At 39.2% G+C, this 25,201-nt stretch overlaps 1 long non-coding RNA gene across 1 annotated transcript; it reads left to right on the top strand.

The window, feature by feature from the left end:
* The first annotated feature begins 2,694 nt into the window (after positions 1-2,694).
* On the top strand, positions 2,695-24,691 carry LOC101674079. The gene is made up of 3 exons (XR_198528.1): positions 2,695-2,830; positions 23,373-23,553; positions 24,553-24,691. It is a non-coding gene; the product is annotated as an uncharacterized LOC101674079 (long non-coding RNA).
* The last annotated feature ends 510 nt before the right edge of the window (positions 24,692-25,201 follow it).

Raw genomic sequence — 25,201 nt, forward strand, 5'->3', positions numbered from 1 at the left:
GACAACTTTACAACCTATGAAAGAATTTAGGCAGGAAGTACCAACAAATGAAAAGTCAGACAGAAGTGTGAATAAAGCTTTAAAACAGTTTTCGAAGATCTTTACAAATATGGTAATTGTCCCCAGTAGAAAGAAAGGAGGGGGTAAGGAAATATCAGAGCATCACAGAAAAAAAAATAGTTCAACTTTATCAGTAATCAAAGAGAAATAAAAACTAGATACCAACTTTCCCTCCTAAAATTGAGAGAGATTTAAAACATCAATACTATTGAAGGGGTGGTGAGATAAGCATTTTCATAAATTTCTGGTGAGTGTATAACTGGCTATGAGTTTTCAGGAAAGCAATGTAGCAATATGCAACAAGAACCATCAAAATACTCATAAATTTTACAAGTCAGGCAGGTAGAACCATGATGAGGGTTACAGAAAATGGGATTTATTATATGAATAGAGCTGTTGTGGGAAAAGCCCAGAGAGGATTTAAGAATCAGAGGAGTCACCAAGCAATACTCATGCATTGGGGTGGGTAGACAAGGCAGGGAAAATCTGAGAAACTTATGTAGAAATGCAAAAGGGGATTGGTGGGGATATCTCTGGGAGGCCATTACCATTGAGGACCCCCAGCCAGACAGGATGGCTGATCTTGGGCAACTATCCATCAGCAGGGCCGAGGGACAGGAAGAAGGGCTGGGTGCCAAGGTGCCAGGAGAAGAGTGGGGACAACCAGAAACCTGCCAAGCAGCTCAGTTTCTGCCAACAAAGATTTTCAAAGAGCCAAGCTGCTGCCTCACTTCTGCTGCCCAAATGTCCCATGAGTTCCTCTTTTGGTCAATTCTACCTCTAAGTGTGCGGGGTAAGGAATTCTGGGTAATTTAGTTTCCAGTGTTAACCAAGTTGAGAAGAGAACAACCCAGCACCCATATCTTTTGATCCTGTAGTCCCACTCCACACTTAGGAATGGATCCTAATGAAGTGGAAAATGTAGCCAAAGATTAAATAAAAATGTAATATGGCTGTCATAGTTAAAACAAACAAAATTAGATATAAGTTAATTTCAAATAATAGGGGAAAAAGACGAAGGTAAGATACAGACAAGACTTCCATACATTAATTTAAAAAATTATTTCAAATGACCTTTTAATGACATGGTTGTGTCCTCATGTCCTCAAGAAATGGTAGGCACAAAACTGTGTGTACATTAGAATTATGATTTTGGAAATATATGTGATTTGATTTTCCTTTTATGCTTCCTTATACCCTTCCTTATTCATTCTTCACAAAGCAAGCAAAGTCATCTTTTTAAAAATGTGGACCAGACCATGTATCTCCCTTGTTTAAAATCCCAGTATGGTTTTCCAATACGCCTACAACAAAATCCCTTCCACAGTCTGCAGAGTCTTTCATGGTCCTGCCTTTGTGTTGATCTCGGATGGCTCTTTGCTTGGCCCATTCAACTCCAGTTCCACCAGGCTTTGTACGCTTCCTAGCTGAGGCAAACATTCTCCCACCTTAAGGGCGTGGCAGTTATTACTTATGGTTAACATGCTCTTCTCCCAGAACCTGACTGACCCTTTCCCGTTATTTAGATCTCAGCTCAAATGTCACCTCCTTTCAGAGACCTTTCCCTGAGCACCTCATCTACTGTGTCTCCGTTCCCCATCCCACCAGCAGTCATTCTCCATCTCATTACCCTGCTCATTTTTTCCTTAACTAAAATTACTGTGCTTTTTACTTAGCAGTCTATCTCACTAGAAAGCAGGGCCCACAAAAGCAGGAACATTATCTGTCACATTCATTGTTACACCTCTGTGACTCCAACAAACCCACTAAGGCTCAGTATGTTTTCAAGGGTTGAATGGATACATGAATAAATCAATTTTCTGAGTTTTCTACAGTGAGCGTCTTCCCTTTTATAGTAAAGAAAAGGTGTTTGGAAGGAATATGTTGCTTGAAGGGCAATCTTGTGTCAGGAAGGATTTCACCTATTACATAACTTAAGCCCTCCCAATTGTCCTATGTAGTGATTATCCAGGACTATTTTGGCTATTGTATTCCTCTTAAAAGATAAGTAGGAGTCTCCACTCTACAGGAAAAAAAAAAATGTGAATTCAATGTGAGCAAAAGCACAGGAATCTGTAAAGCATTCTCTTGGATAAATCATGTTGTGTGTAGCAGTTAAGTAACCAAAACCCATTTTACCATGATAACACTCTAGAACTCCCAGAGATCATGAACTCAAAGCCTGTTTTAGGGCTACAACTGCCTTCCCTTCTAGCTCTGTTTGCAGTGACACTTAGCACCTCTGTTTTGCAATGCCACCCATCCAGCCACAATTCTACTCTCTTCAAGACTCCTGGCTTTGTGTCCTGCCCTATCATGACCAAAGGACCAACCACCCTGACTGGTTGATCCTAAACTTCCTTTTCTCTATGCTTCAGACTCTCTGAGAAAATCTCAGCTATAGAGAAATCCAACTGCTTATCTTCTCCATGTTAATGTCTTGGCTTTAAGCTGTCTTCATAGAAACAAAATTTTATCTCCTTTGGTCTTAGATTGCCTTTTTAAGTTCCAGTCTTTGGACATCCCTTGTTCACTAGGTACTTACATATAATGGAAGAAGTGTAGGAGGCAAGGCTTTGTGATGTCAGGCTATAGAACCCAAACATTTTCACCTTCCCAATCCAATAACACACACACATGCATGCAACGGTGGGAGACAATATTCTCTCTGTTAGGCTTTTTCAGAGCCTTCCTTCCACTGCCATGGCCAGGTATCAATCAGGCAGCTGACATAGGATTCACTCACTTGGCTGAGAACCAACAGAAAAAGGTAACACATATTCTCTGAAACCAGCCAGGCCTCTAGTCTGGGGAAGTGTTTGTTTCATCCTCGGTTAGGGCTAAGTTTTCTGTATAAGAAATGAAAGCATCCAAGTAGAGCTTTAATTAGATCTTATCCAGAAGGTAGAGTAAACAAGTGCACCTATTTCTCAAAAATTCATTTTGGGGATTTTTCATAAGACAATCTTCTCCGAAATAATCAATGACAAACTTATAATGCTCTCCTGTGGCTGATGGGTTTAACTATCTTTAGCAAGCATGAATTCCACTGAAGGCAGATAAATAGACAACTTTATGGCAGGTAACTTTCCAGGCTGGCCTGTTTGTGCTAACTTGACTCTGAGTTTTGTGGCAAATGGAACTCTGTGTGACAGATTTCTTTTTTAGACTCTGAAACTGGCAGCTATTTTGTTCAGTTTTATGGTTATATAAATTTTGTTACCAGCCTCAGCAAATTTTCATGCTTTCCATGTCCCCTTAAGAGAAAGTAGGCAATCATCAGAAAGTAGCCATGGAGAACTTCCTCTTGCCTATTACTAAGTGCTGCTGGAGAAAAATCACCCTATTAGGCAGATTGATTTCTCTGTAAATTTGTGGATATCCACAGCAGCTGGGTTCACAGCATTCCCTGTCCATTTTCTGTTTCTGAATTCTTTCTCTTATTCTCAACGACTTTTAAAAATCTGATTCTTTATTCTCAGGAAAAGACTGTATGACTTACTTGGCATAGAAAATACAAGCCATCTGAAACACACTGTGTCCATACTCACTACAGTTATACAAAATTAATCTACATCCAGCTCTTCCCCCTTTCTTTCTGTTACCAAAGAAGTCTCACTCTTCTGCTTAAAGTTCATCACTTTGCAACAGGTGGTCTGTAAGATGGCTCCCAAGAGGGGTGCCTGGGTGGCTCAGTCAGTCAAGCAGCTGCCTTCAGCTCAGGTCATGATCCCATGGTCCTGGGATCAAGAACCGCATTGGGCTCCCTGCTCAGTGGAGAGCCTACTTCTCTGCCTCCTTCTGTTGATCCCCCTACTTGTATGTGTGCTCTCTCTCTGCCTCTGAGTCTATAAATAAACAAAATCTTTTAAAAAAGAGATGGCTCCCAAAGATCCCCACTTACTGATATTTATGCCCTTGTGGTATCCTTGCCCCTCCAAGGAGGGTTGGAAGTAGGTGACTTATTCTAACAAATAACAAATAGAGCACAGTGATGAAAGTAATAGAATGTCACTTCTTGTTAAAAATGTTATAAGTTTTGTTTTGGCTTTCTCTAGTTCTTTATTGCTTTTTCACTTGTTGACCCTGAAGGAAGCCAGCTGCTATGTTTTGAGCTGCTCTGTGGACAAGTTCAAGTGCCTAGGGAGGCGTCTGGCTGATAGCCAGCAGGGAGCAGGGGTTCTTGATCCAAGAGCCTGTGAGGAAGTGACTATTCACAATAACCACATGAGCAAGTTTAGAAACAGACCCTCTCCCTTCCCCGCACTGTTGAGTCATCAGATTAGACCACAGTCCAAGCAAGTAGCCTCACAGCGACTCCATGAGTGACATTTAGCCAGGTGCACCCAGTTAAGCTGTGCCCTGGTTTCTGACCTACAGGAATTGTAAGATAATAAATATTTCCTGTTTTATGCTGCTAAATTTGGCAGTAATTTATTATGTAGCAATAGATACCTAATGCAACCCTCATCTATGTTCTGGATTTTTTCCACATCTTTTTTCCACATCTTCAAATCTTCCCTCTCAACCCACTTATTCTTATAAGCAATTGCACATGGTAAAATGATTTTTCTTTTAAGATTTTATGTATTTATTTTGACAGAGAGAAATCACAAGTAGATGGAGAGGCAGGCAGAGAGAGAGAGAGGGGGAAACAGGTTCCCTGCTGAGCAGAGAGCCTGATGCGGGACTTGATCCCAGGACCCCGAGATCATGACCTGAGCCGAAGGCAGCGGCTTAACCCACTGAGCCACCCAGGTGCCCTGGTAAAATGATTTTTTAAAGAAGAAAATGTTCGGGGTGCCTGGGTGGCTCAGTGGGTTAAGCCTCTGCCTTCAGCTCAGGTCATGATCTTGGGGTCCTGGGATCGAGCCCTGCATCGGGCTCTCTGCTCATCAGGGAGCCTGCTTCCTCCTCTCTCTCTGCCTGCTTGTGACCTCTCTGTCAAATAAATAAATAAAATCTTTTAAAGATAAAAAAAAAATTTAAAATAAATAAAAAATAAAATCTTCGATTTCCAATTCCCCTTCCCGCTATAGCTATATGTCTCCCTTCCTCTGACAGCCAAATTTCTTGAGTTATCCACATGTACTTAATTGCCCTTCTATTCATTTTCTTTCCATTCCATTCACCCCCTATTCATTCTACCGCAGTGTAGTCTTTAACCCCATGAATGGCACAGACACTTCTCTTCCCCATGTCTCTAATGTATCCAGTGGGAATTTTCAGACCTTATTTTGCTTGACATTCATTACACTTCACTTTTCTGAAAAATGTTTTCCTTCCTTCCTATAAATTATACCAGACTCCCTGGTTTTCCTCTTATCTTTTGGAACATTCCATTTCAGCCTCTTTTGAAGACTCTTTTTACTCTGCCCTAAAAGCTCGTGCTTCTCAGGGCTCGTCCCCAGGTAGTCTGTACTTCTCACTCTATACACACCACTTGGACAGTCTTACTTCCTACCCAAATTGATATCCCCAGCTCCTTCCTCAGCTCCAAACACATATATGAAATGGCTCCTCTCAGCAAATACAGAACTAACCCTGTCATTAAGTACTACCTCCAACCTCCTTTTTTTCTTCTTTCCTAGAAAATGATATTACTGTTTGGCCATTCCTGCCTGAACTAGAAAAGTAGTCAGCTTGACTTCCCTCTGTCTATCTATGCCATTGTTATCTTTCTCTTTTCTTAATAGTTTACAATTCTGTCCACTTCTCTCCATTTGCAATGCCACAGTCATGGCCAGGACACCATTATTATCTGTTGCCTGGATAAATGTAGCAGCCTTACAACTGGTTTCCAATTCTTTTTATTTTTTTTTTAATTAATTTATAAAGAGAGAGAGTGTCTCAACCAATTCCTTGCTGAATACAGTACCCATTGTAGGGCTCAATCTCATGACCCTGAAATCATAACCCTGAAATCACAACTTGAGCCAAAACCAAGAGAGGGAAGCTTAACCAACTGTACCACCCAGGCGCCCCCAGGTTGCCTTTTTGTGGTTGATACCCACTACCCTTTTCAATTTTACTCCAAGCTGAAATATAACCCCCGTCCAAATTTCTCAAAATAAGACCTGGCTATAACTTTACCAAAGACTTGGAGACCTATAGAAGGGAGACACTTGCAGAAAATCAGCCCTTGCACACAAGTGCTTCAGGAGTTCACAACTACACCTTCCCAAGGAATATTCTGACCTTTGGCTTTATTCCCTGACCTGTTGCTAAAATGTACTCCACCTGCCCCACCCTCAACCCCTGACTTCGACCCCATGTTTATGCCTCTTCCAAATTATCACCTACCCGGAACACAAAGACAAAGAAAACCCTAGTTTTCCCTTCTTGCCCTGGTGCAAAGCCTGCCCTGCTCCGTGGATGTCATTTGCAGTCTAGCTCTTTGGAGTCCTTGAAACTCTCCAATCTAGAAGAGATTTTTGGCTTTATCTTTGCACGGTCAGCAGGTCCACTGGAGGTTTCTAATCACCACACCCTTCCCTCCACAGATTTACTTGCCTTCAGAGGCACTTGGTGAAATAGAAAGATGCTGCAGTGTTTGAAAAACGTTAAAATTTTGGCTGTAGATAGAGCACCCTTTCCACATAAACTAGTTTTGTTCATTCCTTCAGGTGATAGATCCAGCTGTCAGAAAGTCACATGTGTGACGGCTGTGTTTTTAAACAATATGAGCAGTCATTTGGGCTTGCTTGTTGTATGACTACAAAGAATGACTCAACTATGAATCAAATGCCCATTTTTCACTCCTCATTTCCTTTTTTCAGTATCTTTCAAAAGTTTCCTGCTTTTTGACATAATTTCAGTAAAATTAAACTTGAACAAAGTCTCTTTATCAGGCAGTGAGGGAACAAACATATTCAATGGGGAGAAATGAAACTCAATTTATACCTCAGAGCATGCATGAAAATTAATTCAAGATGTATTATAAACCTGCACATAAAATGGAAAACTATAAAATTTCTAGAAGAAATCATAGGAAAATATCTTCACAATCTTGGGGTAGGCAAAGTTTTCCCAAGGAAAGCACAGAAAGCATTAGCCGCAAAAAAGAGAACAAGAATTAGTAAATCAGACTTTGTGAAAGTTAAACACGTTTAAGAGACACTGTTGAAAGAATAAATAGACAAGCCACAGACTGGGAGAATATGTTTGCAAAACATATGTCTGACCAAACACTTGTACCCAAAATATGTAAGAATACATACAACTTAATAATAATTTAAAAAACCCAGTTTTAAAAATAGGCATAAGGATTTGAACAAACACTTCATAAAAAATATACGTAAATGGCCAATAGACACTGGAAAAATGCTGGACATCATGTTCTCATACAATTTCAAAGCACAAGGAGATGCTACACACCCACTAGCTAGAAAGGTTAAAAGTAAAGAGAATCAAAAGTCTAAACTCTCATTTATTGCTTGGGGAAGTATAAAAATGATGTAACCACTCTGGAAAATTGTTTGGCAGTTGTTTATGAAGTTAAACATACACTTACCATACATTTAGCAATCACAATCCTAAATGTATACCCCAGTGAAATGAAGGGGGATGACTGCCCAGACATACATACGCAGATGTTCCTAGCAGCTTTGTTCCCAGTAGTGCTAGATTGGAACCACTGCCGGTATCCATAAACGGGAGAATAGGTAAGCAAAGTGGGATATAGTCATAGAGTAGAATACAACTCAGCAACAAAACTAACAATTAATGCAACAACAAGGATTAGTCTCACAGTTTTATGTCGTAGTAAAAGAAGACAGACTCTAAAGAATACATACTGTATAATTTCACTTACATGAAGTTCAGGAACAGTAAAACTGATCTGTGGTTCCAGAAATCAGAACAGTGGTTGCTTGGGGGTAGAGGTGGCTGGGAGCAGGCTGAGAGCCTTCTGCCATGAGAGAACATTCTATCTCTTACGTGAGTTTTGTCAAAACTGATGGGGAATTGGACACATAAGATCTATGTGTTTCCCTCTTTTTAAGTGATATCTCAATATTTTAAAACTTGTGCAGCTTAAAATAATATAATAACTGCATTTTGCCTTTGTTATAGCCAAGGATCCATTGATCCTGCTAATTCTGCCAATGGTCAGCTACTCAGTGGTGGTGATGGATAGTAGTTTATATGTGTTGTCTAGTCAGGTAAAGCTACTGTTGGTATGAACCGTCTGAATTTTGCTAAGCATAGCTGCAGATATATTTTAACTTATGTATTCAACTATAACAAATGTAGAGTTGTTTTTAACTCACTTTCTTCAATGCTTTTCAGCAATGTGTGGCCTCCTCACGTGTTTTGTTTATCTTTATTTTCTGATCTGAAATATCTTCAGCATGTTGTTCCTTGCTACCAAAATCCACCCCACCACCCCCCAACCCCCACCAAGTGCATCACAGCCCAGTTCAGGTGCCATTTCCCCTGTGAAGCTGTTATTCCCCCTGCAGCTAATACAGCTCTCAATTCTTTCCTAAACTAGGGAAGTGCTTTTTCTCTCAAGGACTAATTCCCATGATGATTAAACAGCTTAAAATATATTTGGAGCTTTGTTTCTGGAATGACCTTCTTTTCTAGAATATAGGCCACACAGGGTTAGGCACACGGAAGGTACTGAAATGCTTAAATAAATATATGAACTAAAAAGTTTAATCTCATATAAGAGATTTCCTTCTCCTGAACTCCGAGTATACATATAAGAAGAGAAAAATTTAAATGTGTCCAATAGATCTTGCCTTAACTAAAAAGAATAACTACAGGAAAATTTGCATGATAGTTTAATTTGTAAACTCCTATGGTAAAAATACATTGTTTTCATAATGAAGGTCATTTTATTCATTTACAATCATTATACTAGATAAAGTTCAACAAAATAAAGCAAAAGTGATTGACAGTTTTCTCCTTATTATCAAAAGACAAGGGACTGATTTAACTAGAAATATCTGATTTCAGTAGTAACGTCCTGCTTCTCTTTGGTAGGAAGTTAAAAGATAGCTCTATATTTAAAATTATTTGGGGCAGTGACAAATGTTTAACCTATTTATTAATGAGAATATTTTATACTTTCCTTGCAGAAGTTAGTTGTATTATGTGAAGTGAGAGCCTTTAATATGTATGAGAGACTGTTGCCAAATAAATGTATTTTGGTTTTCAGTGGTTACATTCTGTACTTGATGACGGAGGTTCATATTAGTCAGTCCTGTATTATACGAACAATAACAGAGATATTGCTTGTAAGTGATGATTCATTACACTGGACGTACAAACTTCATGAATTTGCTTATTGTATTTCCCTGTTCTGGTCACTAGCCAGTCTCCATTCTTATTACATGAATATTTCAAAGGCCCTGACAAATAAGTTCATAAAGAAAGTAGGAATTAATGCAATATTAAAGTACAGTAATGCAAATATTCTACACATCTGATACTAAGGTAAAGATATTGACTAAACTGAAAACCACCAGAGGGCAGTTTAATACAAAAGTGACAGATACTTAAGAGTATAGTAGTGTTTTAAAAGTTTAATTCCAGAAAGTTAAATACTATAGATACAGAGGAAAGAGAGTGACAAAGACACATTTAATAAAATATTTTAAAATTTCAATTTAACTGATGTTTATGAGTTTAGCATATTTGTATATTCCATATTCTGTGTACTTTTTAGTTGATCTTCTAATACGAATGTGATCTAAAATACCCTCCCCCATTTTTTTGGCACAGCTAAACTGGCCAGGATGTCAGGCCACTTGGCCAATAATAAAATTTTTTAAAATGTGATCTTACACTTTTTCCTTTCTGTGGTAGCCAGTGCTTTTCCTAAGGAAGAAGTAATTGACACCACTAGTTTGTTTCTTTCTAATTTAATGGAATTAAAAACGAAAAGTAAGATGATAATGATGATTCTCTTTTAAGTACTTTTTATAATTTTAAATAATTGATGTATGCAGCTGTTTGCTTTTTGTCTCTGCCTCTTGTTTGAATGAGGTCAAGAGCATATATACTTTAAGGACATTGCCAAGTACAGTGGCAAGGAGGTTGGCTTTCAGTAATTATTTTTTGTTTCAATTAAGTAATTAACTGCAAATTCCTAAGGGACTAACATATCTGGAGACAATTCCATGTTTTCATGTAGTCAATGGCAATACCTCTGTCCACTCATCCACACACCTATTCATCCATCCATCCATCCATCCACACAGATATCTAGCCCTCAAAGAGAATCTTTGGAACGGGTTCCTTTCTCTTTTTTTGTTTAAATTTTTTAAGATTTTATTTATTTATTTGATAGAGAGAGAGACACAGTGAAAGAGGGAACACAAGCAGGGAGAGTGGTGAGGGAGAAGCAGGCTCCCCACTGAGCAAGGAGCCCTATGTAGGGCTTGATTCCAGGATCCTGGGATCATGACCTGAGCCCAAGGCGGACGCTAACAACTGAACCACACAGGTACTGTCCTTTCTCTTTGGTAGTTGAAAAAGAAAATTTCTCAGTGAAGAATTCCAAGTTCAAAAATCTTCCTTCTAGAATATATAAAATTCCTTGAGGAATCTTTACAGTAGTGCAGCCTCAATTTTTTAAGAGACTGACAGCTTTCCTTCTAGTTGGCCAGTTCCACAGCGAGGGTACCCATGGGTTCATTATGCTATTTCCCTCCCTAGAGCTCTGGTTGCTGGTTAAGAACGATCCTTTCTTTCTTTCTTTCTTTCTTTCTTTCTTTCTTTCTTTCTTTCTTTCTTTTAAGATTTCATTTACTTATTTGACAGAGAGATAGAGAGCACAAGTAGGCAGAGCGGCGGGCAGAGGGAGAAGGAGAAACAGGCTTTCCGCTGAGCAAGGAGACTGATGCAGGGCTTGATCCCAGGACACTGGGATCATGACCCGAGCCAAAGGCAGACGCTTAACCAACTGAGCACCCAGGTGTCCCCCAAACTGTCTTTTGACAAAATAAAAGATGAAGCCTTTCTTCTTTCACATGATTTATGTTATTTGTCTTGTAATGTGTCAGAGTTTCTGAAGAAAATTCATTGTCATTCTTGTGGCTTCTTAATAATAAGAAATGAAATCTTAGGAGTCTTCCCTGGACCGTGATCTCTTCTCACTTATAAGCCCCACAAGCTTAATCATCACCTGCATGCTGATGCCTTAGAAATTTGTACATTAAACCCTGGCTGTTTTCCAAAACTTCAGACTTTTGAAACCACCTGGATGATCCACAGCCATCTTCTACCCTAGTGAGAAGGAAAGGAAAGAGAAGAAAAGGAAAGGAAAAGGAGAAAAAGGGAGAAAGAATAGATAGGGTGTTTTTGTAGTTTATTTTCCGTCTGTCCCCTTCCTTAAAAACTGTGAGAAGGATAGAAACTTCTAGAAATTTTTGGCATCCATCAACAGCAGAGGCTTGTCTTCCTTTCATCTGAATATCTGGGAGGACAGTGCCGTTCAGAAAGCCCAAAGATAGCATGAGGCAGCCGAGGTAGAGTAAACTGTCATTGTCTCATTTTCAGGCAAAAAGAGAGTTTGAAGGAGGTAACTCTCTCCCAAATTGTTCAAAGCCTACATGAGGCAGAGAGAAGATGCAAATTTCCATATCTCGTGGCTTGGGGATGCTAAGGATTGAGCCAGTGGTCTGCCAAATGTCACTTAAAGGCATCACCTAGAACTGAGGGCTAGGTGGCAGAAGGACATCGACCTCCCCAAGATGGCCGAAGGGAGGCACGTCAAGGGTGTGAAGGCGCGTCAAGGGTAGGAAAGGAGGGTCAGGGATTGGGGAAGAGAAAGGACAATCATAGGTTCTTAACAGTGTTTGCCAGAGAGGAGACCATAAGTCTCACTGTCCAGGTACTCAAACCACCGGCAGTGAGGGTGGAACAACAAGACACCCCTCACCTGTGGTCAGTGGGATCCAGCGTCTTGACCCCAATGCCATTATGTTCTGAAAATTGCCTCATCCCCCAGAGATCCTGAGAAGGGAGAGAATGGAAGAAATCTTGAGAAATGAGAGCAAGAGCTCATACTTTGTAATGATAAAATAGTAAGCCAACTCTGGGTACTTACCAAAAGGCACTCAATTTTATGCTGAAAATAAGCAAACTCTGTATAATTGACGAGATTAAGTGTTTGCACTGTCACCGGAAATGGGATCTCACAACAAGTTGAACTCAATTTAAAGTAATAAAGTAGTATTTCTATATAATGGAGATATGATTGAACTTTGTAGCACCTACACAAAACTTATCCCAAGTTCTCTCAACTGTAGACGAATTGCATATGCTTACTTTTATCCTGTCTTTTCTCTCTTGGCTATGCATAACGCCAGATTTTTATAGTGTTGGGTTAACATTTAACTATCTAACTAGTTCTATTTTTCATTTAGTCAATAATTGTGAACATTTTTTCAAGTCACCAAATATTTTTCCTTAGTATAATTTTTTAAAGACTTAATTTTTTAGAGTAATTTTAGGTTCACAGCAAAACTGTGAAGCAGGGCTTTCTTATAACCTCGCCCCCACACATGCACAGCCCTGTTATGAACATCCTCCCACCAGGATGGCATATTTTTTTACCATTGATGGGTATACACTGATAGCTCATAATCATCTAAAATCAAGAGTTTATCTTAGGGTTTACTCTTTTTTTTTTTTTTTAAAGATTTTATTTATTTACTTGACAGAGAGAAATCACAAGTAGATGGAGAGGCAGGCAGAGAGAGAGGGAAGCAGGCTCCCTGCTAAGCAGAGAGCCCCATACGGGACTCGATCCCAGGACCCTGAGATCATGACCTGAGCTGAAGGCAGCGGCTTAACCCACTGAGCCACCCAGGCGCCCTCTTAGGGTTCACTCTTGATGTTGTGCATTCGCTGGGTTTGGACAAGTGTATAATGACATGAATCCATCATCTTACTATTATTCAGAACATTTTCACTGCCCTAAAAGTCCTCTGAGCTTCACCTATCCATCTCTCTCTGCAGCCCAAGCCCTAGCAACCCCTGACCTTTTTCTGTATCCATAGTTTTGCCTTTTCCAGAACGTCATATAGTTGGAATTACATAGTATGCAACCTTTTCAGATTGGCATCTTTAACTTGGTAATATGCATTCAAGTTTCCTCCATCATCTTTTCATGGTTTGGTAGCTCACTAATTTTTAGAATTGAGTGATATTTTATTGTTTGATGTATCAGTTTATTTACTCATTTACCTACTAAAGGACATCTTGATTGCTTCCAATTTAGGCAATTATGAATAACATTACTATAAACACCCATGTGAAGGTTTTGTGTGGGCATATGTTTTCAGCTCCTTTAGGTAAATACCAAAAAGTATGATTGCTGCATAGTACAGTCAGAGTGGTTTTAGTTTTGTAAGAAAGTGCCAAACTGTCTTCCAAAGTGGTTGGACCATTTTGCATTTCCACCAGCAATGAGTGAGAGTCCCTATTGCTCCACATCTTTGTCAGCACTTGGTATTGTCAGCGTTCTAAATTTTGACCATTATAATAGATATGTAGTGATATTTCATTGTTGTTTTAATTTGCATTTTCTTGATGACATATGATGTGAAGCATCTTCTTTGGTGATGTATCTGTTAAATTCTTTGGCCCATTTTTAAAAATTGGGTTGTTTGTTTTTCTAGTGTTTTAAGAGTTCTTTGTATACTTTGAATAGCAGCCTTTTATCCTGTGTGTCTTTTGTAAATATTTTCTCCCAGTCTGTGGCTTCTCTTCTCATTCTGTTAACATCATTCTTTATAGATGAACATGTTCATCAGAATGTCATTGTTCAGCAGAAGTTTTTAATATTGGTGGAATTCAGCTTATCATTTATTTCTTTCATGAATTGTGCCTTTGGTGTTCTATCTAAAAAGTGATCACCACACCCAACATCATCTAGGTTTCTCCTGTGTTATCTTCTAGGAGATTTATAATTTTGCATTTTACATTTAGGTCTATGATCCATTTTGCATTACTTTTTTGTGAAGGATGTAAAGTGTGTCTAGATTCACCATTTTGCATGTGGATGTGTTGTTTCAAGTACCATTTGTTGAAAAAACTATTTTTGCTTCATTGTGCTACCTTTGCACTTTTATCAGAGGTCAGTTTAATTACCTTTACCTGGGTCTATTTCCAAGCTCTCTGTTCTGTTCCACTGATCTATTTGTCTGTTCTTTTGCCAGTTAGTACTCCAACTTTGTCTTCTTTATTATTGTGTTGGCTATTCTGGGTCTTTTCTCTCTGCATATAAACTTCAGAATCAGTTTGTTGATATCCACAAAATAACTTGTTAGGATTTTGATTGGAATTGCATCTACTGTATATCAAATTGGGAAGACCTGACTTCTTGGCAATATTGAGTCTTTCTATTCACGAACACAGAATATCTCTCCATTTATTTAGTTCTCTGATTTTGTTCAAGGGTTTTGTAGTTTTCCTCATACAGATCTTTTACGTATTTTGTTAGGTTTGTATCTAAGTATTTCATTTTTGGGACACAACCATTAATGGCACTGTGTTTTTAATTTTGAATTCCATTGTTCATTGCTGCCTTTCAATATACTTTTTAAAAGCAGCATTGTAATTAATCATATATGACTATTTGGTAAGGTAATTAACTAACCTCTTTCTTTCAAACAGCATTTAGATTGTTTCTGGTTTTCTGCCACTTAAAAAAAATTTTTTTAAGATTTTATTTTTATTTATTTGACAGACAGAGATCACAAGTAGGCAGAGAGGCAGGCAGAGAAAGAGAGGGGAAAACAGGCTCACTGCTGAGCAGAGAGCCTGATCTAGGGCTTGATCCCAGAACCCTGGGATCACGACCTGAGCCAAAGGCAGAAGCTTCAAACCACGGAGCCACCCAGGTGCCCTGGTTTTCTGCCATGTTAAATACCAATAAGATAATGAACAATCCTATACATAGATCTTTAAATGTTCCTGAAAGAATTGCTTTAGAATAAATTCCTTAAACAGGAATTTCTGAATAAAAAATTGTGCTACTTTAAAGGTTTTTGATACATCTGGCCAAATTGGCCTTGAGGAATATTAGCACTTTAAATTCCAACTGACAGTGTATAAGAATGCCTCTTTCCTTACATCCTCAATAACGCTGGGTATTACAGTGTTTAAATTCTTTTTTTTTTTAAAGATTTTATTTATTAATTTGACAGAGAGAAATCACAAGTAGACGGAGAGGCAGCCAGAGAGAGAGAGGGAAGCAGGGTCTCTGCTGATCAGAGAGCCCGATGCGGGACTCGATCCCAGGACTCTGAGATCATGACCTGAGCCGAAGGCAGCGGCCCAACCCACTGAGCCACCCAGGCGCCCTAAATTCTCTTTTGAAAAAATATTTTTGATTGAAAAAATTATGTTATTTTAGTTTGTAATTATATGATCACTGGGGAAATGATATGTTAAATCCCTCTATTTAGGATACTTATAATTTGCCATATGCTGTCAGTATTTTCCCCACTTTGTATTTTCCCCACTCAATAGGTATTGAGCTCATCTGTGAGTACAGGAGAGTGGCATGAAGGTATGAAAATGTCAGTAATGACAAAAGCAATATGTATGTGTATGTGTGTGCATGTACATGTGTATAACCCAATGATTTATGCGTCAAAGACGTGGTCAATGAACATGGTATGAGATTCCTCTTTTACTGGACCTCCCCGGTGGCTCTCTCGGTTAAGCAGCTGCCTTTGGCTCAGGTTATGATTGCAGGGTCCTGAGATCGAGCTCAACATTGGGCTCCCTGCCCAGCGGGAAGCCCCCTTCTCCCTCTCCCACTCCCCCTCCTGTGTTCCCTCTCTCACTGTGTGTGTCTCTCTCTTTCTGTCAAATAAATAAAATTTAAAAAAAAAAATCTTCCTTCACTCCTCAAAAAGTTAAATATAGCCCAGAATAGGAAAATCCGTAGAGACAGAGAATACATTAGTGGTTACCAGAGGCTAGGGGAGGGGAAAAAGGGGGTAACTGCTAAACAGTACAGGGCTGTTTTTTTGGAATGATGAAAATATTCTGGAATTAGACAGTGGTAATGATTTTGCAATTTTGTGAATGTACTAAAACCAACTAAATTGTACACTTTATATGAGTGAATTTTATGGTATGCGAATCATAATAAATTCATTATTTTTAAAAGTTGCAGTGCTTATTTTTCAAGCATACAAGTGATAATTTGAATAAAAGGACAGTGTGTTTTAAAGAATTTTCCCAAGGCAGGGGAAAGATCAGAGGACTCTAGGTTTATTGATCCAACACTAATTCAAGGATAATGAGTGCAAGGTTTCCATTTAGAGAGCTGAAATTTTTTCTAGAATTAGATATTGGTGATGCTTTCATTGCCTTATGAATACACTAAAACCCAGTAAAGTATACACTTAAAATGGTGAATTTTATGGTATGTGATTTACAATCTTAATTTTTTTAAAAAGTGTTTTTTAAAGTTGACACAGAGGGGTACCTGGGTAGCTTAGTCAGTTAAGCATCTGATTCTTTGTTTTGGCTCAGGTAATGATCTCAGGGTCATGACATCAAGCCCCATGTCCGGCTCTGCACTCAGCTTGGAGTCTGCTTTGGGTAGACTTTGGACTCACTCTCTCTCTCCCTCTTCCTTGGCCTCTTCCCCTCTCTCTTTCTCTCTCTGAAATAAATAAATTATCTTAAAAAAAAAAAAAAAGTGACATAGAGTTACTATATGACCCAGTCATTCTACTTCTAGGTATATGCCCAAGAGAAATGAAAACATACTTCCACACAAAAACTTGTACACAAATGTTCATGGTGGCAGTAATTATAATAGTGAAAACAACCCAAGTGTCTACTTACCCACTAACAGAAAGAAAAACAATATACGGTATGTTCATACCACAGAATATTGCTCAGCAATAAGGCTAAATGAAATACTGATACACACTACAACAAGATGAATCTTGAAAAGGTTGTGCTAAGTGAAAGAAGCCAGTCACAAAAGATCACATATAGTATGAGTCCTTTTTTGTGAAATGCCCAGAATAAACAAATTTTTAGAGGTAGAAAGTAAATTAATGGTTGTCTTGTGGGGAGGAGGAGCATGGGGAGCAACTGCTAACATGTAGGAGCTTTTTTGAGGGGTGATAAAAATGTTCTGCACAGCCTGAATATACTAAAACCCATTGAACTGTACACTATAAATGTGTGCATTACATGGTATGTGAGAATTGTATCTCAATAAATTGTATCTCAATAAATTGTATCTCAATAAATCTGTTTAAGAAAAAAATACTACCGGGGCACCTGGGTGGCTCAGTGGGTTAAAGCCTCTGCCTTCGGCTCACGTCATGATCCCAGGGTCCTGGGATTGAGCCCCGCATTGGGCTCTCTGCTCTGCAGGGAGCCTGCTTCCTCCCCTCTCTCTCTCTGCCTGCCTCTCTGCCTACTTGTGATTTCTCTCTGTCAAATAAATAAAATCTTAAAAAAAAAAATAATACTACCAAGTAGTTGCAAAATGTTGGAACTAATATTGAAGACAGATGGTGGAAGATAGTCTTTGCTAATGTGATATAAGAAAACCTCAAAGAAAGGGCCAGTCTGTTCTTTCAACCTTCTTTGTGAATTATGGCCAACATTTACCAATATCTTGAATTTATAATGACTCCTTTAACCCTTTTTTAGGTGTTGAGTGTATTACTTGAGGTTATTTCTGCCTCTCTCCCTTAGAGATTCACTCTTCTATGCCTGTGCACATTGCAGATGTCCTGCTTCCTCACAGAGTTTATGGAATCTATGTGCATTTTACTGCCCAACATCATGCTGTAATGTAGAACAATGAAGAGTTTAATGCCATCTTCCCATTTTTACTTTTACCTTGCACTCTTTTAAAAATAAACATGCAAAATAATGTTGGTATTATGCACTCATGCTGGACAGTCACCACAGTGATTGATTTTGCCAGAAGAAAAGCATTTACCACATGGCCATGGTTCTTGTTATTATTAAACTCTCTCCACAAAAATTACATCTCCCTGGTAACTGGGTTGTTTTAGCCATTGTTTTGACTTTTAAACAGCCTTGGAGGTGGAATCTTTTCAATGTTTTAAGTCATAGCACTTGTGACTTCCTTCAGCAAACAAAATTCAGTACCTATCATTGTCCAAGTATCATCTATTTATAACATACAATAAAGAACTCCATAACATTCAAGTGAATCCTTGGAAGACACCTTGTCCACTGCTTCTCATCTTCAGCTTTGTGTACTTCTCAGCTTCCTGTAGCATCCACTCAATGTCTTCCTTGCTCAAGCGGCCCTTGTCGTTAGTGATGGTAATCTTGTTCTCTTCTCCTGTACTCTTATCTACATCAGAGACATTGAAGATGCCATTAGCATCATCAAAAGTGACTTCAGTCTGAGGAATGCCAGGGGGACAGAAGGTGTGTCTGTGCGTTCAAACTTGTTTGAATCTTATGCATTCAACATGAAAGCAACTGCTGAAGATGAAAAACTTCAGGGCAAAATCAACAATGAAGAAAAATAGAAGATTGTTTTTTTTTAATTTTGTTTATTTATTAGGGAAAGAATTTACACAAGGAAGGGAAGCAGCAGGCAGAGGGAGAGGGAGAAGCAGGCTCCCTACTGAACAGGGAGTCGGATGTGGGACTCAATCCCAGGATCCTGAGATCATGACCTGAGCTGAAGGCAGACAACCGTCTAAGTCACTCAGGCGCCCCAGATAAAAGATTCTTGGTAAGTGTAACGAACTCATCAACTGGCTTGATAAAAACCAGACCACAGAGACGGAAGAAATTGAATGTCAGCAGAAAGAGCTGGAGAAAGTCTGCAACCCCATCATTACCCAGCTGTACCACAGTCTAGGAGGCATGCCAGGAGGAATGCCTGGGGGGCATCACTCCTGGTGGAGCTCCTCCATCTTGTGGTGCCTCCGCTGGGCCCACCGTTGAAGAGGTTGATTAAGCCAACCTGAGAATAGGTCTAGTATTGCTCCACACAAAACATTTGAAGGACCCAAATTTGTAGCAAATTCCATGGTAGTTTTAAAGTCAAGCTGCTATAGTAAATAAACTGGGCATTCTTGGTACTCAAATATGGAATTTATGCACAGGGAAAGGAAATAACATTATACTTTATAAGCACTGTATTGTTAAGTGGAAAATGCAGTGTCTTAAATAAAACCATTTAAAATCCGGACCCTCTTAAAAAAGAATTCCCGTTGATTAATCAAACTGATTTTCTCTTACAGATAATGGTAAGAGCACTTCAAAGATGTGAAGCAGGGCACACCACGGTGACTCAATCGGTTAAACAGCTATCTCTTGGTTTTGGCTCATGTCATGATCTTGGGACCGTGGGATCAAGCCCTACATGGGGCTCCCCACTCAGTGGGGAGTCTGCTCAAGGATGCTCTCTCTCTCCCTCTCTTTCTGTACCCCACCCCCACTCACACTTGCACACTCTTCCTCTCGAATAAATAAATCAACCTTAAAAAACAACAACTGGGAGTGAGGTTAATTCAGGACTATTGCTCCTGACAGATAATCCAGTCTGCCTGCTGTTGAATGACAGGCAAAAAAGAAATTGGGTAAGAAGAAAGTTGTTTGAGTAAATTCTTCTTGCAGTGCTTTTTTTGGTTTTTTTTTTTTTAATTTTCATATAGTTGACATACAATGTTGCATTAGCTTCAGGTGTACAACATAGGGATTTGATAATTCTATACATTACAGAATGCTCAGCATGGTAAGTGTAGTTACCATGTGTCCCTAATTAATGTTATTACAATATTGTTGCCTATATTCCTTATGCTATACTTTTCATCTCTGTGACTTACTTACTTTACAGCTTGATGTTCATATCTTTTAATACCCTTCATCTATTTTGCCCACCTCTCCACTCCCCCAGCTTTGGCTATACCAGTTGGTTCTCTGTATTTATGAGCCTGTTTCTGTGTTTATTGTCCATTTGTTTTATTTTTTAGATTCCACATGGGTGAAAATTCCATATGGGTGAAATGATACATCTGACTTATTTCTTTGTCTGACTTATTTTACTTAGCATGAAACCTTCCAGGTCTAGCCATGCTGTTGCAAATAGAAAGATCTCACCCCTTTTTATGGCTGAATAATACTCCATTTTATATATGTGTGCCATATCTTATTACTCACCTATCAATGGGCACTTAGGTGGCTTTCATATCTGACTATTGCAAATAATGCTGCAATAAATATAGGGGTACATATATCTTTTCAAATTAGTGTTTTCATTTGGTTTGGATAAATACCCAGTAGTAGAATTAGTGGATTGTATGGTATATCTATTTTTAATTTTTTGAGGCATCTCCGTACTGTTTCTATGTACTGAATCAATTTGCATTCCCACCAACAGTTCATGGGGATTCCCTCTTCTCCACATCTTCCCCCAAACTTGCATTTTTTTGTCTTTTTGATACCAGCCATTCTTACTATTGTGAGGTGGTATCATTGTGGTTTTGATTTGCGCTTCCCTGATGACTGGTGATGTTGAGTATCTTCATGTCTGTTGACCATCAGTATGTCCTCTTTGGAGAAATGTCTACTAAGGTCCTCTGAGCATTTTTTTAAAAGATTATTTATTTATTTATTTATTTTGAGAGAGAGAGAGAGAGGGCACATGAGCAGGGGCGGGGATTGGAGAGGGAGGTGCAGGCTCCCCACTGAGCAGTGAGCCTGATGTAGGGCTTGATCCCAGGACCCTGAGATCATGACCTGAGCTGTAGGCAGATACTTAACTGACTGAGTCACCCAGGTGCCCCTGAGCATTTTTTAATTAGGTTATTATCATTGTTATCTTTTCTGATGTTGAGTTGTAGGAGTTGTTTCTATATCTTGGATATTAACTCCATATAGATATGTCATTAGCAAATGTTTTCCCCCATTCGGTAGGTTGCATTTTGTTTTCTTGATGGTTTCTTTTGCTGTGCAAAAGCTTTTTAGTTTGATGCTATCCCAATAGTTTATTTTTTGCTTTTGTTTCTTTCGCCTGAGGAGACATATCCAGAAAAATGTTGCCAAGGCTAATGTCCAAGAGATTACTGCCTATATTTTCCTTTAGGAGTTTTATGGTTTGGGGTCTGATATTTAGGCCTTTAATCCATTTTGAATTTATTTTTGTGTATGGTGTACGAAAGTGGTCCAGTTTCATTCTTTTGCATGCAGCTGTCCATTTTCCATTTTTTTAAACAATTTTTTTGTTTTTGATCCTCACAAGAACCATGGGAGTGAAGCTAGGCCACACTTGCCCCACTATTCTTCAGTGAATAAAGACATGAATTCAGGGAGGTTATGTGATGTGTTTGCTCAGAAGTACACAGGAATCCAGAAAGTTTGACTCTGTTTTATTTCAACTTAACCTCTAGAATCAAACAAGAATAATAAGCAAGCCTCCCTAACATTTTCTAAACGGTCTATTTTACTCAAACTCGATTCTAACTTAGTGTTACCTTTATGAGGAAAGAAACCTGCTGACCTCTTTGTTTAGTGGGATCTGGTATTCCATCCTATCTCCATATGTCAGTATATAAATTGACTAAAGTTAAAAAAAGAAAACAAAATATTTCCTCGGTGTTTGGGGATGGTGAACCAGGAAATATTATCCATGAGGTATGAAAGAGATAAAGCATACCTCTGTTTTTTTGGTAAGAAAAGTTTAGAATTGCTTGTGCTTTTTTTTTTTTTTTTTAAGATAGGACTATGTTTGGTTAATGAAAATTTCACAATACCTATCTTTGGATAGATATTAAACATAAAAAAATCCATCCATTCAAAATGATTGTTTAAATAAAATTATATGCAGTAAAAGCACATGGATCAGAGTCTTTATCTGTTGCAGAAATTTTACAGCTTTAAACAGTGCCCAGATGTGTGTAAGCGCTATATTTGGAACAATTTAATGATGATAATTTCTCACTCTTATCCAACTCTCATTGTGTAGGGTGTAGGGAAAAAAAACCTGTATTCCTCCTCCTGTGTATCTCTTTTACTCTCACACTCTTACCTCACTCACAGCACTTCTGACACCAGATGTGTGGGGTTTTTCCCACCCCAGGTAGTTCTGTGACACCAGCTGGGTGTCCTACAAGTTAACTCAATTCTGACACTATATACCGGGAGATAGCATCAGATTCCGTAGGTTCCCATGACCTCCTCCCCCTTGGATTCATTTATTTGCTAGAACAGCTCACAGAACTCAGGAAAACGCTTGCTTATGTTTACCAGTTTGTTAAAGGCTATGATAAACGATACAGAGGAGCATCTACGTGGAAGAGACATGGAGGGAAAGGTATGTGGGAAGGGGCACAGGACTTCGACGTCTTCTCCTAGCACCTCCTTGTGTTCGCAGACCTAAAAACTCTTAAAGGTCCCACACTTTGGGGATTTTTGCGGAGGCTACATCATGTATGCATGATCAATCATTAACTTCATTTTTAGACTTCTGCCTTCTCTAGAGACCGGAAGATGGGCTGAGAATTCCAAGCTTCTAATTGCGGCTTGGTCTGCTGGTGACCATGCCCCCTCCAAACACCCACTAAGAGTCACCTCCTTAGAACAAAAGACACTGCCATCACCCAGGACATTTCAAGGGATGTGGGAGCTCTATGTCAGGAACTGTGGTTACAGACCAAATATTAGAACCAAAGATGTTCTGAATGCCCTTGTCACTTAGGAAATTGCAAGGGTTTTAGGAGCTCTGTGCCAGGAACTGCAGGCAGAGACCAATATATATATACTTTCTATTATCTCACATGGACTAAGAAGTATTGTAAGTGGTGTTTATAAGTATTAACTTCTCTGATTCTCACACAATGCTGAGGTGAGCTCCATATAACATAACATAATAATGAATGTGATGTTACATGACATCATGTAATTAAACAGAATATGTCTTCATCTTACAGATGAGAAGATTGAGCCAGAGAGAATAAGTTTATTGACCAAAGTTTCATAGCTTTTAGGAACCAAGGTCAAGATTTGAACTTAGGTACTTACCTACCTTATTTAGATCAACTGCTTTCATGTTAAGCACACGTTCTTAATTCAGGTTCTTAAATCAGCCCCTTCCTCCATACTTACTGAAAACAAATAGTTCACCAACACCATAGCCTTAGCAAAGATTGAAATCTTTCTTTAGCATCTTTCCATTTTCCCAAATATATCTGTAATTCCTTTCTTTTGCCCTCATCCACCATTTTTTGTCCTCCCAAGGGCTCCAGCTCAGACCGCCAGACCCAATCCAGGACAGTTCTTTTATCTAACTGAACTGTTCCTTCTTTTTTCTAAATCTACAGGGGCCCCCATGTTGCCTCAGCTGTTATGCGGAAAGTCCAGGAATATTTAATGCCTGCAGAGGAATCTGTTGATGAGGCCACAAAGTCTGGTCAGGATTTGAAGTTGACCAAAAGAACGTGTCCTAAGGTTGTTTTCCCTTGAGCTTATTCCAGTGTAGCCAACACACAACACGAGGGATAGGTAAGAAATGAAGGACACAAAGGACTGGCCGTGACTATTCACTACCTCCTCAGTTTCCTACATGGTGTATCTGAAACTAATGGAATTTCCTGACTACAGTGAAAAAGACCTAGGTCAGAGGAGCCCAAACTCCAGGTTCATTGCCTTTGACATGTGCGGTAAGGGAAGGAGTCCCATCATGGCTCAAGGGCCCACAGTTTTTGCCCACTAGGAAATGCTTGCAGCTCCATGGTCACTTGATCCTTTCCAGGTTTTGGGGCCTACAGAAAAATTGGTCATCGAGCTAACGAAGTTTAATCTTCAAGGCTCTTCATTTCCCCAGGCCCCTGGGAGTTGTGAGAGGTGCTTGACCTTGGAGACTGTTCAAGGTGGGGAAGGGAAGCAAGGCTGCCAAGGAAACATGCGTCTGTGCAGGCATTTCTGGTATATGTCCCAGAGACCTCAGACGAAAAGGACTTGAACATTTCAAGCTCCAATATTTTACTGTGACTTCTTTTCTTATTCTAAATAAATAGCCAGTTTGTACTCAATTTATAATTGTAATTTTGTTTAATTCATTAATTAATATTTGTAGAGGGCTCATAAAATTGCATCAACATAAGGCCACACCTGGAGCCTGTGTGGTATCTTAGCTGAATTTTAAAGGAACTGAATTTGTTGGAAAGAGATGTGGGAGCTAGCTACCTGTGCTGGATATTCTGTTTGCCATTCCAGAACCCCTCTCCACCCTTCTCTCCCCTAGTCTGTAGCTCAGAAGACTATCTTCTTCAGATGCATCCCTGGACCCCTTGCAGTCGGGACCCCCACAGAAGCTGGGATGACAGGAGGAAAGAGCACCAATGCCTGGGGCTCCTCTACTTGATCCCGGGTTGGCAGCAGGGTGTGAAACCTGTACAGTCAGTAGGACCCTGTGCTCAGAAAAGCCCCGTGCTTGACTTAATGCTTTGCTGACACAACTGTGAAATTCTTCATTTTATCTTCGAATGTGTGTTTTGTTAGTGATGTCTGATACACAGAGAAGATACACACCGTATGTGTCTCCCAGTTCCCGCTGCCACATCTGCACGTAGCATCTCCAATGCTCCATGGTAATAGGATTCCTGGGAATCTGTGGGAGTTCGGTGAGACGCAAAGCAAGTACAAGGTAAAGCATATCCCATATGGACTGATTAAACTCGAAAATGCCTCTTAGCATTTGAACCAAAATTTGCTTCAAATTCGAAAGAAAGGTAATGACATTCTGAGACACATGAACAACCAAAGAACTCTAATCATATTCTTTCTTACTCATGTTACTTCCCTCTATTAGTCAACCACTTACACTAAAAGTGATGCCATAGAAAGAAAGGGAAAGATAGGGTAACCCACAGTCTCTTTTCCTTTTAGTTCCTCTTTACCCATCAGTAAGCCAAAGGCAGAGAGTGTTGGAACGCTGTATATAAAGAAGTGAAATAAACAATTGAGGTAGTTTTGTGCAGTTGTGTATGTTTATACTGCTTATATGCTTAACATATACTGTTTTTTATGTTTTTATGTTTATACTGTTTATATGTTTATACTGTTCTAGTAAAAAAAAAAACCGTATATATGCAGGAACTATAATACACACTGTATCATTTTGGTGATTTTGCATATGTGTTAAATGCTC

This window comes from Mustela putorius, unplaced genomic scaffold, assembly GCF_011764305.1.
Source record: "Mustela putorius furo isolate JIRA1106 unplaced genomic scaffold, ASM1176430v1.1 tig00003845_pilon_pilon_pilon, whole genome shotgun sequence".
NCBI lineage: Eukaryota > Metazoa > Chordata > Mammalia > Carnivora > Mustelidae > Mustela > Mustela putorius.